General features: G+C 41.0%; 1 protein-coding gene across 2 annotated transcripts in view; it reads right to left on the bottom strand.

Annotated features, from left to right (window-relative positions):
• Positions 1-17,045, bottom strand: part of lrfn1 (leucine rich repeat and fibronectin type III domain containing 1) — a 173,179-nt gene that overhangs the window by 33,689 nt on the left and 122,445 nt on the right. For both annotated transcript variants that reach the window (XM_044031258.1, XM_044031259.1), the window contains exon 3: positions 2,731-2,809. The gene's annotated coding sequence lies outside the window, so the exon portion shown is untranslated. The remainder of the gene's footprint in view (positions 1-2,730; positions 2,810-17,045) is intronic.

Genomic DNA, 17,045 nt, shown 5'->3' with positions numbered 1-17,045 from the left:
CAAAAAAAAGATGCTGAGAGAGAATTGCACACGGGTCAAAATTGCTGTGCTTTCCCAGCACAAATTGCTTTGTATTTTGATGAGATGAGTGAATTCAAGTCTCTAAGAAAGGATTAGATTTAACTATGGGAATTATTTGTCTTCTTTTTTGGGGAAGGGTAAAAAAAACCCAGTGTGACTCACGGCGTGGAGAAATATGCAAAGTTATGCAGGGTGCACGACTGGAGTCGACGCTGCTTGTTAGGCGCACAATGAGAGGGAGGGGGAAACACTGAGGAGAACAGCAGTTGTGTTGAACGCCGTAGCAGAAGCTGGCTAATTAGCATTGCCCTGCCGTTCCCTTTGAAAACACAGAGGACAAGTGGGAGCCGTCATATTTCTCTGTTCTCAGAAATGTGTGATTCCCCCCGCTGAACGGGGAAACCGCGAGGGCCTGACCACTGAGGGGTCAGAGGTCAGCAAAATAATCCCATCTCCCCACACGGAACTCTTCACTAGAATCACTAAAACTCTCTCTGTACGCTTACAGCGCGGTGGCTCAGATGCAGCACTTAGATGTAGAGTGGTGACATTTTGCGGAAAGCGAACGTACTCCGACTCCACGAGACAGATGTTAAGGGGAAAACAGGTGCCTATTGCACACAATTATTCTCGGCTGACTGCTCTCTGAAGACGAACCACACATCATTAACTCCGTCCTCTCGTGTACCTGCGGTTTTTAATTAATAGTTTTATACTATATAATGTACAAGTGAAACATGAACCCCGTGTTTATGAAGTGCCGTGGTGTTTTGGGGAGAGTTTTACGGCCCCTTCCAGGGTTAGTTGAAGATGCAGTCGGCAACGCAACGACTCCAGGTAGAACGCTTTTGTATCACACGCGGGTCACATCATTCCAAATACTTGGCAAAGTTAGTCAATTGTGTCAAGTGCGAGGGCAATAATTCATGTAGTTATCTCACACATTTAATAGGACAAGCCCAGGCCCAACCTGTGCAACCTCCAGGGGGCGACGTTACACAATCCCATCATGCAACACAACACTACAACACAAGCAAGATGTTTGACAGTTGTTAAGAATATTTTGCTTATTCTACATGTTTTATCTAAGCGTTAGAGTAAGAAGTAAGAAGTTTATCAAAAAGGTGAAGGTCTCGGATAATGTCGGCTGATTCCATACTTGTGTAAAACACCAGGGGCCAGTATAGGGGGTCAGATATATTCACTCTGTTCTGTGACATATTGCTTGATCTGCGACTTTATTTTTTCTCATAGATTTGCCATTTTTAATCTCATAAATCTGCGACTTTATTTTTTCTCGTCGATTTTCCACTTTTAATCTCATAAATCTGCGACTTTATTTTTTCTCGTACATTTTCCACTTTTAATCTCATACATCTGCGACTTTATTTTTTCTCGTACATTTTCCACCTTTAATCTCATAAATCTCGACTTTATTTTTCTAGTACGTTGCCACTTTTAATCTCAGAAATCTCTGCGACTTTATTTTTTTGTTACGTTTTGCCACTTTTAATCTCTCAGAAATCTCACGACTTTATTTTTCTGCATTTTGTTGCCAAAAAATCTCAGAAATCTCGACTTTATTTTTCTATAGTACATTTACTTACTTTTTTAATCTCAGAAATCTCATTTTATTTTTTTTTCTCGTACATTTGCCACTTTTAATCTCAGAAATCTGCGACTTTATTTTTTCTCGTACATTTGCCACTTTTAATCTCAGAAATCTGCGACTTTTTTCTCGAAATATTACCCCCCTCTCACGGATCCGTGTTTTGTTTTGTTTTTTCATACTTGGCCCTAATACACATCGTAAATAAGAGTATTGTGAAGTATTGGTAATATCCATCCTTTCCTATGGGAGACCTGTGAAAGACACTACTTACTGTTTAAGCACTGTAGCCGCTCATTTTCAGAGGTTTTTCTTGCCAACATGGAGTCACGTGACATCTGGAGCTTATAGATTTTGCACATTAAAGGTTGTTTGTGTAAACTAAGTGCAATACAGATCTTTAACTTTTAACTACACAAGATGTTTGACAATTGTTAGGAATATTTTGTTCATTCTAAACGTTTTTGTGGTGTCTAAGCCTTCTCCAGAGTAAGAAGGGAAAGTTTATCAAAAAGGTGAAGGTCTTGGATAATGTTGGCAGTGACGTCTGGAGATTATACATTTCCACATTAAAGGTTATTTATGTGAAATACGTGTGACGGGGGCCTTTCACAATTACTTGATGTAAAAGGTAGTTGCTGCTCAGAATACTCAAATAAGTAATAGTCACAACAAATCTGGATTTCTCTGACTCTTAAGTAGTTCTTTTTTTTTGCAGCATGTATAACTGTGTAATGTTACACCTGCACAGTTGTGATGTAGCCTTGCATGTCTTTCATTCTAACACATTTGTTGCCTGCAAACCAATTTCCTCTTCTCACCCACACTGAATTCCCTCTCTGCCGGCACATAAACCAATGAAGCTAATTATGATTTAACAAACTCCACCCACATGACTGTTTAAACCGTGTAGAACAGCAGCAGCTGGAAAACAAAGGAAAAACAACGGGAAAAAAGGCAGCATTTGTGAATTTGACCCACTTGTGTTCTGCACCTGTAGCTTCTCTGTCTCTGCTCTAATGAATTCCCTCAGGTGAGCTGCACAGTCACTGCCAACGCAACGTTTCTCGTCTTCGAGTACAAAGTACAAACCGACTCACCAGATATCAAGTCCTGGTCGCCATCGCTGGTTTCACATCAGCATTCTGATCTGATCTGGTTCTGAGGAAAAAACGCCACCTACAGGACACAAAGAAGCGTTCATTAGCATGTGGCGCAAACAAGTGCGACACATTTCCTGATTTCAGTATTCCAGCGAAAGGAGGACACATTCCTCAACACACTGGAGAGGCAGTCGCACGCTCGTACGTAATCTCATTTCCACTTGGCAGCTTTTGGGTGAGATATGAACACTGATCTGATTACGAAACAACAGGAAAGAGGCACAGGCAGGAGGAAGCAGCGGCGCCGGAGACGCCAGCGAGTATGAATGTGTGTCCCGACATTAATATTTCACTCCGTCATTGTAGCTAAAGAAGAAGAACAAAGTGTAAAAGGGGAGCGTAATGAAAAATTAATCATGTTTTGACACAGCTTTGGAATTTACCCCTGCCAAAAAACAAAGATTCTTCAGCTCGTGTCCACGTTATCAGCATAAATATGAAACGCAAATGTGGAAAAGACGTTTGATTCTCACTCTGGAGAGAGGTGACGTTCAAGGTCATTCACCTTCAGCTTCTGCCTTGTCCCTAAAATAAAAAAAGAACCAAGCTCATTGACATTGACAGCTGCACGCAATCCAGCAGGGACATTACCATACCACTCACATTTGTCTGCAGAGAGCCTTCATGCGTTAAAAAACAGAATTCCTCACTCAGGTTCTTCCTCTCTGATAAACTGTACGTCCATTTGTATTCAGAGAGGGACTTCAGGCTCGTCACCTTCAGCTTTTCATGCAGCCAATGAAGTATTTATGAGGCCAGCCTTTATTTTTTTATTTTATTTGATACGTCATTTCAGTCATCTCAGGCCTGGAGTCGCAGCCGTCAAGTCAGAGTTTAAGAAATGAAGGAGTGAAACAAAGTGAGAGAGAGTGTAGGTGTCAGAGAATTTCACGCCTGATCATTTCAAGCCTTTTACTTGTGTATATGGTGTCGCCGAAGCCCGGTCTGACAGTCACAGTGACAGCGAGCTGGCGCCACAGCAATGAGCAGACATGACGAGGTACAGAGCAAGTACGTTGGTTTTTCAAACAAAAACATGTTTTACATATCGATAAATATCTATCACGTAGGTGTGAAAGACAGAGAAAACTAAGGTTGGCAAGACACAAACACCTCAATGAATGTTCTGAACAACTGATGTCGGTTTAAACTTCCTCTCACAGTGAGTAACTAGCAGGTAGCTTCTTAGCAACTAGCAGCTAGTTTTTAAGCCACTATATTCTTAGCAACTAGAATCTAGCTTCCTATCAACTAGCAGCTTGTTTCTAAGTAATTTATATCTAGGTTCTTGGCTTCTTATCAATTAGCAGTTTGTTAACAACACTGCTGGAAAAACCAGCATAGAGTAGCATGGAAATGATGACATGTCAGGACTAGCAGCTAGTTTCTTACCAACTAGCATCTAGCTTTGTATCAACTAACAGCTAGTTTCTTACCAAATAGCATCTAGCTTCGTATCAACTAACAGCTAGTTTCTTAACAAGTAACAGCTAGTTTCTTAACAAATAGCATCTAGCTTCGTATCAACTAACAGCTAGTTTCTTAACAAGTAGTGGCTGGTTTCTTATCAACTAGTATCTAGCTTCGTATCAACTAACATTTCTTAGGCATCTAGTCAACTAACAGCTAGTTTCTTAACAAGTAGCGCTTTGTTTCTTATAAAACTAGTGCAAATAGCATCTAGCGTATCAACTAACAGCTAGTTTCTTAACAAGTAACAGCTAGTTTCTTAACAAGTAGCGGCTGGTTTCTTATCAACTAGTATCTAGCTTTGTATCAACTAACAGCTAGTTTCTTAACAAGTAGCGGCTGGTTTCTTATCAACTAGCATCTAGCTTCGCATCAACTAACAGCTAGTTTCTTAACAAGTAGCGGCTGGTTTCTTATCAACTAGCATTTAGCTTCTTATCAACTAGCATCTAGCTTCGTATCAACTAACAGCTAGTTTTATGATGATGCTAGTTTTTCCAGCAAAAGGACTAGCATCTGGTTTCTAAAGAACTAGCATTTCTGTTTTCCATTTGTACCTTTACTCAAATTAACTGTAATATTCTTCAAGCGCTACAAGGCTTTGTAAACTCAATAAATTGCCATATTTCTATTTTTTTATGCACATTCATAGTGAGATGCTTGAATGTGAGTGTGTCATTTTATATTTATAATGTCAAAATGCATGTTTACATAATAGTCCTTGAGGTTTTATGTGTTTACTTGAGCCTGATTAAATGACTAATTTGTCATTAAAAAAAAAACCCAAAACACTCTGGTATTGAATATCGACATTAAACAAAGGATTGTTTCGCATCTAATTGAATAGTAACAAAATGGCATTGTTCCATAATAAACGCACATATCTCAGTCCATGATGCACATGTGCAAACAACTGATCTTTCTTCTGTTCTTATCTTCATCTCCAAGCCTCAAATCATCACCTGCTGGCCCAGTGTGATAACTTGTGTGTCAGACCAGGACAAGCTGCTCTCACTTAATCTTCAACATGGCTCATGTTCACTGTATCAAACATTCTACCTCCCAAACTCAATTTTCCTCCCGCAGCCACAAGACTTTGTCTCTCCATTTCTCTTCCATTTTTCTCCCCCGGTCTAATTTGAAGTGAAACAAAATCGTCAGTGCCAGGCAACCTTGGCCAAAGGACACACTCCGTCAAGTCATTATCCATCACTGTGATTCCTTCCTATCTGAGCAAGACAAAAGACAGTTGTTAGGGAGACAGTCGGCCTTCTGTGCTGCAGCCGGCTTTGTTTTTTTGGAAAGCTCTGGTTTGACAAAGGTGGTGACTGTGACTCCGCTTTCTTTTTTTTTTTCAAACCTCAGCTGGGTTATTTTCTGCCCGTCAATCCACACAGAGACATCTGCAGATACACGTGGCATTGAGGAAAAAAAAAAAAGCACAAGGTCAGGTGGGTCAGGAATAATGAGAAACTCCAGCTCTTTCAATAAGAAAACAACCTTAACCTTGGAATGCAACCTCACAATCAACAACTCAATAGAGAAGCAACACAGCATCAATACATATTTTATAGAGCGGCTAATATGCCGGCACAAGAAAAAAAAATATCTGTCCATGAAGCCGAGGAAGAAACAACACAATTTGAAAAACAACACAGTTAGAAATCAATACAGAGGTAGAAAAACACAGTCAATGTCAACTTGTTAAAGGAAATTAAAAGTTTGGATTGAAAATTGTTAGTGAGTAAAAAGAAGTAAAAAGATTGAACGCAAAAACCGAAATAGAAGTAAATTAATTAGGTTGAATTGAAAAATAGGGTTGGGTTTAATAAAATAGTTGATTAAATAGAGTGTTGTGGTACAATACAGGTAAAATGACGTTAGGAAATGTTCAAATGTTTAGTCTTTAAAAACTGCAATAGAGGAATTGTTTCTAAGAGCAGAAAAAGAACAATAAACCAAACCTGCAGAAAGAATAAATATCATATTTGATCCCAGTGACAGATGAGTACGATCAGACCGAGAGGGTTCCTTGAAAATCTCTCTCTGCGAGTTCTTAGAATAAAGGGCTCAGAGGAATGCTGATTCATTTTGACGATTGTAAGATAACAGTTGTCATTGTGTTTGTGGCGCAGATCGATGTAAAGAGCTCCTGACCGCCATGTTGGCAGGCAAACATTCAACCTGCCAGCGTTCACCGTCACTTTAAATCCACGGTCGCCTAGCGTCTTCATAGCGGCATTGGAGGTGACACGCGTCCACTTTAATCAGTGTGTCCGTGTTCTATTTTTGCTGGATGATGGAAAAAACAACACTTTTAATTCAGCAGAATTCAGCACCAGCGGGGGACATGGAAGTCAAACATGAAGCATCTGTTGACACCATATCGTTTTCACTGAACTACATCAACGACACTCTCGCAAATCCAGTCGGTGAAACATCTGTTTCTTGTGTTTACATATCACATATTCACTTATTCCACGGTTTTGCAGGATCTCCTTCAAACTTCTGCTAATCAGCAAACGTACTACGGTAAGAAAACTGTGTGGCTCGGTCATTTACGGAGCCTCAACTACGCAAGAAACCAACGCACTAGCAAAAGTCATAAGACTAATCAACTGAAAAGCTACTTTTATCTCAACATGAATGAAATGAATAGAACTGACTTTTACACATCTATCATTAACTTATTGTGCAATAAATCGATTATTGTTCAACGTAAACACAACGTTAAACACTTCTCGTCTCTGCCTGCTCTGCTGCTGTATACCCACAAACACTCCCTCAGTTAGGTCCGATAGTGACGAACAGAAAAAGGCAGAGCAATAACGTCAACAACAACAACGTCCACCTACGTGTGTCGTCACCAAAAAGTGAGACGTTTTCCGCGCCGCGTAAACATTTAAAGTATCAAAAAAAAAAAAAGACCTGTCATTTTGTACAATTACAAACCATAAAATGATTAAAACATCAGAGTTATGTCTCTGCAGATGCCACTGAGTGATGGAGGAACGAGTTCAGTCAGAGGCAGTAAAAAAAGAAAAGAAGACCTTCAGGCATCTCATTACACGAGATCCTGCTGACCGTCCACGGAGACAAAAGCAAGCCTTGCAGCTTCAATCAATTATGGATTTGAGGGAACGCCGCATTCATACTGAAGAGAGTCACCTTTTCTCTCTGCTCCGGCCCTGCGATATCGACAGAAGTGACAGGGATTCCTGGGATTACTGTCAGGTGAGGGAGGACCCTGGGCTCACAGCAGCCGCGTGACACATTCATTCTCCCAGAGCCGCATTCTTGTGTTTTCTTTAAATATACACTTTCATTATTTTCAAATTACCTGACTGGATTAATGGTCTGCTCTGGAATCTCTTTTTTTATTTATTTATATAAAAGCCGCAGTGATCACGCCGCCCGAGACGAAGACGAGCAATAAAAAGCCACCGCAGCTGTACCGCGGGCACTTATTAAAGGACGGCGTCGGCGCCATCATGACTCGGCAGCACTGACAGAGCCGTGATCATGTTCAGAAGAGTAAGGAAGCCTGAGAGTGGTCATAACTGTGAGGTTAAGCAGATCCGTGAAACTCGACACCAGGCCAGTTTCCCTTCTCTCTGCCTTTACAGTAATTTACTCCTCACGTCAGCGCTCTGATTAATGACTTTATTTACGCGCAGGATTACGTACGCCGTACAGCAACATATCAATCACAGCACTTTGTGCATTCATCGGTTTTCAGCCACTGTGTTGCCACAGTCGAAGACTAATTACACCTTAACAATGGTCGAGCATGAACAGCAAAGAAAAGACTTGATGTTTACACCAAAGGCCCATTTACGCTCAATTTTCACCTGTTTTTCATCCGTCTGTCTTAAACGCTACCTCCGTCACTACCCTCCACACCTCTGTGTGTCTTTAGTGCTGGTTTTTGTTCTAGTCTTAAGACTAAAATAGTTGCTTTTAGTCTAGTTTAAGTTGTAGGTGTAACATCCCACACCAAAGTCCATAGAGAAAATCAGCGACTTTAGCTTGTGGGGACACAGGAGCTGCTGGTCCTCTGCTGCCTCGTGTGGTCAAGTTTGTGTCACTGAGGTAAATCTGAAGAAAGGATTACAAACATAGAAGTCACAGAATTACACATTCGACGCTTTTCTCTATGGACTTTGGTGCGGGAGAGAAAACAACACAAAACTCAGCGTCCTGTTGGAAAACTGTGTCCAACTGTGCTACAACACTGTGAATATTGTCCTTGGATATGGAATTTGGTATTATGGTCTGTATTTACTGTATATGGACATTTTCTAGTCTTGATGAGCTGCTTTGCACTACAGTTTTCACCCATTCACACCCCACAACGTGGGCTTAAGTGTCTTTGCAAATTAGACAAATTGCCCTACCACTGAGCCACCATGGCTCAATCCTAACCCTAGTCAGTACCTCATACAACAACACTTTAAAAAGCCTGGACTTTAAAGCCCACATAGACCGGAAGCTCCAATTAACGCTGCGTTTGTGTGTGTATCTGCGTCATGACCTCGTTTATGAAACCCTAAAGTTTCAGAACAAACAGTTCAGCCACTGCTGAGAAAATAGTGTCGTATTGTTTTCCTGGGCTCTGCGAAGCGGATCGGCACTTCCTCAATTTGATGTCGTCATCAGAAATCCTCACCACTCCTGTCACCACCGTAGCGCCTCCTGGTGCGGGCTCTAGTCCGGGCACATCCGGTTGCGTACATTCAACCGCAGAAGAAGAAGAAGAAGAGCTGTGTATCTGAGAGCTGGCCTATCTATTATGTCACTTCCAGGTACGTGGCCAATCACAGGACAGTGGGAAAGCTCTCGTTGGCTGGCCAATCACAACACAGTCCACATTCTAGGGGTGTGGTTTTGGTCTGAAACAGCGCGGCTGACGAGAGCGTCAGTGAGGAGATATTTTGATCGGCTCGTTTGCAGCGATTAGGAGGTTTTTAACCATGAAAACAAGTTAATATATGTAAGTAGACCTCCATAACTAACATATATGTGTGATACAAGCATTCTATGTCGCCTTTAAAACCCTCTCAGAGTCAACTGGGGACAAACCTGATTTTTAAGGACAAGCATCTGTTTTCAGTCTGAGCCATTTGTGCTAATCTAAACCACCATCAGACACTAATGAACACCGCCATCCCAGCGGTCCCCGACTCCAACCGAGGCAACAGTTTCAGGGAAAATTGGTTGCAGAAGCAGTTTGATTAAATAATTAGCCTTTTTATTAACTTTTACAAACCTTTGACATGAGGTCAAGAATGAATGAATGGTGTGTGTTTGTGTGTGTGTGTGTCAGCTCAATGCTGAAGAATATGCTGCTGCTCGAGGACAAGGTTACCAAGGTGAGGAACTAAAGGACCGGGTCAGAACGAAAGAAAAACCTGCTCTAAGTGATAATTATAGCTGAATCATGGCTACAACGGAGCAGCGCCGGTTCAAGGTATAAGTGGCTGATCCACAGGGGAAAATCGCAATATATTTAGATATCTAAAGAGTGTGGAGCTTGGGCTGTTTGGTTTTATGTTGGGAGGTGAAGATTGCTCATTTAGAGCACATCTGTCCTGTCGGTGCTAGACAAAATATCACAGATACACAGCATTTAAAACTATTTCATAAACACAGAGCAGAGCATCAAAAAATACAAAAGGAATAAAAAGTGCCACCACACGACTGGGTATTAAAAGCCATTCTGAATAAACAGGTTTGAGTGTAGATTTGAGGAGACCCAGGTCAGTGATAACTCTTATTCTTATTCTTATTCCACAGCAACTGAAAAAGGCTCGGTCACCACAGTGTTTACATCCAGCAGAAGCTGACGGTGGACCGTAACACACAGACTGGAGGTTGGGGCGAGGCCGTTAAAAATCAAACGCACCGGGAGCCGGTGGAGAGAAGAAAGGACCGGAGTGATGAGCTCTCGTCGAGTGTGCGTTTGTTAAAAGAGGAGCAGCCGTGGTCTGCTCTGCATGGAAGGCGCCTCAGAGAAGACTGAGCGACGCCAGCGTAAAGTGCGGTGGAATAGTCGAGGCGCGTGTGGCTACCTCCAGGTTGTACTTACTTCTACCTCCATTGCACTCGTCTCTGGGACCTAATTTCTGTTGACCTCCTCCTGAGGATCTGGCTTCCGACTGGGGTTTGGTCCTGCTCTTTCCAACAGCTCAAAGGTTGCTGATCTTGCCTGACCACTTGATTTGGAAGATTCTTCTCACCCAGGTGTTGATGAAGGTTTGTATCCTGTGCGTTGTTGTGTTGCTTATGTTGTTCTCCGTGCCTCAGATCCGTAGAGCCGGACTGATTTGACGCTAGAGTTGAAGATTCAGAGTTTGGTGGCCGTGCGTGTCATCACACTGGAGGCTCAGACGTTCTTTAGCATGATGAAGGCTCCAGGTTAAGAATGACTTCACTTTGGCCAGCAGATAAACAGATAAAAACCTCATATTCTAATTACTGTCAAAGTAAATGCCGTGGGATGGCACTGGATCAAGACCACATTTAAGGGTTCCTCTGGTAAACATTAGGCCTCCAACGATTATTCAATTAACCAATGACTTAATTCATCGTCAACTAGGATTAGTTTCTGGGTTTTTTCAGCTTCTTAAATCATTCAAACCGAATCGTTTTGGTTTTTGGACAAAAACAAGACATTTGAGAACATCATCATTTCCAAGTTTGATCAACACTGTTCAGCATTTTCTGACAATTTAGGGACCAAACAAGTACTCGATTCATCGAGAAAATAATCATTGTGGCCCCGGTAAACATTATTCCCATGATACTTCAGTGACAACAGCATCGGTTAAAGCTGTAGTACGTGACTTTTAAATGTAAACAAATGCCATATTACATTCAAAGCAACGGGTCAAATGGGTTCACGCAGTGACGATGAAGTCTTTCAGCTCCACACGACTCTCTCTCTGTTTCTCAGAAAAGCAGTGTTTGGATCTCGTGTCGCGCATCGCTGTCCAACGCTTCACCTGACAGGCTTCAAACCTGGCGAGTGACTTCATCAGGGAACCAGTGTTTGCCGCACCAATGTTGACGAAGAAATGCAGGAGCTATCGGTCGAAATGCAACGCCCCACGAGCCTAATTATTGGACATATTTTGTATTTATTTCAACTTCAAACCGTTATCTACTTTATTCTTTTTAATCTCATTTATTTCATCCTTTTGCACAGAAACTCGTGTTATAGATTGTCCTGTTTTTTTTTCTCTGCACAGCAGCTTGAATCAAGTGCTTTGATAAATACAGCAGCGCTGCTTCGCCTCCATCCATCACCTGTTTGGAGAAGCATCCAAACACTTCACGAGCGGTTTATAAAACACAACATCATAATATTGTGACGTACTTTTGTCCATGATGTCCATTAATCCCTTGTCAGCCTTTATAAACGTGCAACAAATTACATTATATAAAAGCTGCAGCAACAGACAACAAATGGCAGATAAAAGAGTAAAACGCGGCCGATGTCGTGATAAATAATTTATGATGACACATAAAAACAAATTCTTTGGATTTCAATGATCTTTGAATGTGTTTTAACTCATAAACAAATGCTGAAGTAGAAAGTTTTTTATTTCTCGACCTTGGGGGAAAAATATGACAAAATTCTTTACTCAAGGTCGTGGATCCAGTTTTTTAGTCACATGGTTTGGCCTTCGCGAGGAAACAGTTTACCCCGTTGTCATGGTGAGTGAAGAAGAGAGAGTTTAGTGTCAATTGTTAGCTGTGGCCTTGCAGCAACAATGTGATAGAATCAAATTTACTATATTACAAGAGCCTTAAAAACAGGAATAATCTTAATTTAAGAAATATGGTTCATGCCATGAACCACACACAGGTTTGTACAGTTTATTTGGACAGACTAAACAAAGCCTTAGCACTAACCATCCATTAAAATAAGCATTATAGTCATGACCTGACAGTCGTCACATGTATCTTAAATCAGTTATATTTATTGGACGTATAAAGCAAAAAAAAAGAGAGGGTGCAAAATACAAATGAGGGGCTGGTTTATTTATTTCCGGGGGGCCGTAATTTGACATTTGTTGTACTAATAAGTGTGTCAATGGAGCAGCAGGAAAGACATATTCACATATCTCACGGGCCAAATACAGTTGTATGATGGGCCAGATGTGGCCCACGGTCCTCGAGTTTGACACACATGAGTTAAAAACGAACTCTAACCTGAACTGAACCACTTTTTAAATCTTAGCCCTGGACGACACCAGTGGTCAGTCCACTAGTGTCCACTCGTATGCGTCATACGCTAAACGTGTTTCATTTAAGCAAATTCTTGAACTAAAATTCAGTCATCTATCGCCCCCTTGTGGTCCTCTGGGGAATTATACTAACTTCTCTGCTGCATCACACTGGAGGATGTTCAAATCTGAGTTGATTTTAAAAACGTGGGAGACCACAGAGACAATGAGCTTCGCAAGTGATTTCCGTTTCCTGGAACGAGACCGTTGTGACGTATGTAGCGAGAGCAAGAACGTCTCCACAGACATGACAACAAAACGAAAACACGCTAGACTATCTATGATACGGAAAAACACTGGAGAAACGCTGTTACGACGTGAAATAGTGCAACTTCACCAGAAACTTCATCGTCCCCATGGTGACTTTATAAATTCAAGCTACGCATATAATGATAGTTAAATAAGTAGAGGTGGGGAAAAAATGAAGAAAAAGAAAGAACATAAACATAAATAGTACAATTAGCCAGCTGCCAGCGTCGAACATCACCATATATTACACTTATCTGGCCATCGTATTGAACTCCAGATGGCACGGCGCGGAAATTAGCAGCATATTGCACAGACGGATCTTTATGTCTATTTAAAGACGGTCATATTTTATATATTAAGAATTGTGTCGTGGTGTTTTGGCATCTTGGAAAAGTGGAAGCTGCATTATAAACTCGTCTTAAAACAAGGTCACGTCGATAAAACTCTGATAAATCAGCATCTCTGTTCTGTTCTACATCAAAAATCTAACTACATTCTCTCCCATATGAAGAAATTACTCATCAGGATTTCAGTTTTCGTTCCCCTAATTCCTCCAGGACTGTTTTGCAATGTGGTTCCACCAATTACACTCATAATCCCCCCACAGACAGTTGTGAACGTCTTAATGCAGCGTGCACAGGTTTCTGGCTCCGTCGCCGCCAGACAACACGATGGGGGTTTAATGGAAATGTTCCAGGTTTAGACTCATATTAACAGGGGGATGAATTACATGAGCTGAGGAGGATGAAGAGCAGAGTTGCAGAGTCTTCGCGAGGCTGCGAGCAGACGCGAGGACATGACATCCATACGAACGACACAAACGATTCCCACTGCTCCACCGGCTCCCATTAAACCCCAAAAAAACCATAAATAATCTCCAAGTTTTCTTTGATTATTTCCACTCGGGGCTGTGTTGTGGACGCGCGCACGAGCGACGATCCAACTTCATTAACTCGGCAAAATGTTGTAAACAAAAATAGAAAACAGCATATGATGACGGATGGAGGTGAAAATTGCATCAGGCCGCGATGGTTTTAAAAACAGTACGAGGCGGCGTCTCGTGCCATTAGCACGCGGCATCCTTTTGCGTCGGGAGTAATGACACTCGGATCATTTTGTGCGACTATAATGAGAGACGACAGGTCTGATAGAGCAAATGAAGGTTTTACAACCGCCTCCCTCTGCGCCATTGAGCTTTAACCTGAGAATGCAAATTGACTTCACGGAGACCAAGTGATTTCACGGTTCAGTGAACGCCACATAAGCTGGCGGACGGAAGTCTCTGTGAAAAACACGTTATTACAGGGAGGTGGGGAGGGGGTTTACATATGTGAGTCAGGTGTTCATCCTTAATAATTCATGTGGTATGTTCACACGGAACAATAATTTGTTTTCAAATTTGGAATTTCAATTTGGAAAAAGAAACACCGCTCTGAACTGTCAATTATCCACTATTTTAATTATGGATTCACCGGATTAAGTGGAATTTTCCCAAAATTAAAATACAGTTTTGTAATTTTCAGCTTTTCTTTGAGGACATTTTCTCAGTTTTTCTTCATGTTACAAAATAACAAATCAATGAATCAGTAAAATAATCAACATATTTATCATGTTATGAGTAGCAGTTCATATTTTTGTGACGTCATGTGGTAATGCTCCATATTCTATTAAATCTATAACAATATATCACCAAACGAAACCACAAATTAGGCATTTCACCCTCTTTGTACGTCTCTTTTGAATCCTAACGAGCTAGGTCTCCACTGAAATGCTAATTTGAACCGAGTTTTAAAAGATTCCTCAGAGAAAAGGCTTATTTTATGGGCAGTCAGTTCACCGAGATGGGCAGCAGGTGGCGCAAACGTCTGCATCACCACAGGGGGATAACAATGGTGTGTTCCAGTTGTAGTCAGAAGTTGGAATTTCCGAGTTGGAAAGACAAAGCAACCTCGCAAACCGTGATATAGGATTCCAAGACGGCTGCCACTCACATCAATCGTAAAAACACTGCTACTTTCACAGTTAATAGCAGGAAATACGTTAGCACTGTTCAATTTTTAATCTGTGAGCAAGTTTCTACGCTGTTTTTGTGCGCAAAAATAAAGTGGAGAGTGTTGTTTTTGACTCGCATAGCTAACAACGGCTAGCCCCAGAAAGGTTTGTGCCCCAATTCTTTCAAATTCAAAGAGAAGAAGAAAGAGAATTACTTCTTGTCAAAAGTATATATGGCAGTTTTGGGTATAAATTAAATCATTTTTAGGGTTAGAGTTGTTGTTTTTGTTTTGTTTTATGGCAGGAGGTAACCAGAACTGTTGTTTTTGTTTCTGTTACGTATTACGTAGTGACTGAGATGATGGAGAGATATTAAAAGGCACAAGCAGAAGAAGAAGCAACATTTCAGCTGTTTATTGTAAAAAAAACCACCTGAAACAAACAATCAGTTCAAATGCAACTGAGAATCGACTGAATTTCCCCAAGAAAAATGGCATTTAAGAACGTTTTTCATTAAAGATTTTCTGTCCTTCACTGCGACAACTTCGAATTAAAGACTTCCGACGTAAACAGATCGCAGTATAAGACTCAACTTGATGATGTTAAATAAAGAACGTCAATAGCTGTTGACATATTGTCACATTTTGCAGCTACTGCACTTCATAATTGTCACAAGTTTTTTTTTTAGCTAAATTCATGGCCATTTCAGTCACGTGACTTCTTACCATCCTCTTTTATTTACTGAATCCATTTCCATTCACCTCCTCCTCATCCACACACCAACTTTTCCACCTCCCTCGAGCATAAAAACTTTAATGGGATATTTTAAGACTTTTTTTTCCCCCCCAAAATGTCAAAACGTTCCATTCATGACATTTTTTTTAATCCGTAAATCAAAAAACGTGAGCGGGAAAAAAAAGAAAAGGCCTAGCAAAGTTTCCTTTGGGATAATTAAAAAAAAAAAAACTACTTTTTTCCGCCAGTACATCATTTTTAACAGCAAGTGGGGAAAAAACACCCCATGGTTTTCTGTTCACAAATTCAAGCATGAAGATTACAACGGCTTAGCACGACAAGTCTTAGCATATCCTGTTACGTCTAAGCCTCTAAAGCAGGATAACGAGAGAAATGCAGCCGCCTTTGAGCTGCTGGAAATTTTTACAGAATTAATTGAATACTAAAAATAGTACGCAATAAAGTATTGGCACCTTGTTTGCCGCATATAATCCCGTCACTTCATAGCGATCAATGATTGTGAGGGAATTCATCAAATGTTATTTTTACAATCTTTCCTCAAGGGCTTAAAAAAAAAAAGGTTCCACAAAGCTCCAAACATGAGCCTAATTTGCTAAATAAATGTGACAACTTGTCCGAAAACAAGAGCCAAGACTAACTATGAATCATTTTTTTGCTACCCAGGTATATTTTATATTACTCCTTATTTACCTTCAGCAAATAATGTCAGTGTTATAATGCCCGGGCGCCGCCAGCGCTGTCACATTGACAGGCTGTGGAGGTGGAGGCGGAGGCGGAGGCGATGCAGCAGTCATCAACAAAACAGGTTAAAAAAAAACAAAACAACCTTTCCTTTCCCCTCACCCGCCATGAAAACATCAGGATTCTCTCCAGGCTGGTAAATACTCAGGCTTTTCTCTAATTTGTGTTTCAATTTCAAATGTGTCTGTCAGTGTGTGTCAGGATGAAGAGAGCGAACAGGAAACCAGAGGCTTCATTATCCGTCTGTTTGCAAAAAGACGTCGTGGGAAGATTACGCGGCGCGTGTCAATTTCTTTGGTTTAAATTTATCCGCTGCCGTTTCACCCAAAAACTTATTATTATTATTATTTTTTTTTTTTACCGTGAATCAAATTCAATTAAGTATGAAAACACAATAGACGTACATACACACACTTAAAGTTAAAGTAAATGTGGAGTTGCTGAGAAATAACACCAGTATCAGCGTTTCAGTCCAGTTCCTTTTGTGCTTCTCTTTTACTACGCAATTCCGCGCCGGTACGAAACCTCATGGGAAATTAAAGGCTCATAGGAAGCTTGTCTGTCACTGTGCAGCAGCTTCTCCTTATAGGTCGGGTTAATGGCGGCTGGTGGAACAAACGCAGTTACAGTGAAAAGAACCGGGTTGTCGGAGGTGAATGGAGAGAAAACCATCATTCAGGTTTGGTTTTTATTTCACCCTCAACTAAAAAAGCAGCAGAACCTACTCCCTCATAGTGAGAGAAGTCTTTGTGG

The sequence above is a fragment of the Solea senegalensis genome, linkage group LG8, assembly GCF_019176455.1.
Source record: "Solea senegalensis isolate Sse05_10M linkage group LG8, IFAPA_SoseM_1, whole genome shotgun sequence".
In the NCBI taxonomy this organism is placed as follows: Eukaryota; Metazoa; Chordata; class Actinopteri; order Pleuronectiformes; family Soleidae; genus Solea; species Solea senegalensis.
The sequence above is the reverse complement of the archived record's forward strand: the minus strand, read 5'-3'. Positions and strand labels throughout refer to the sequence as shown.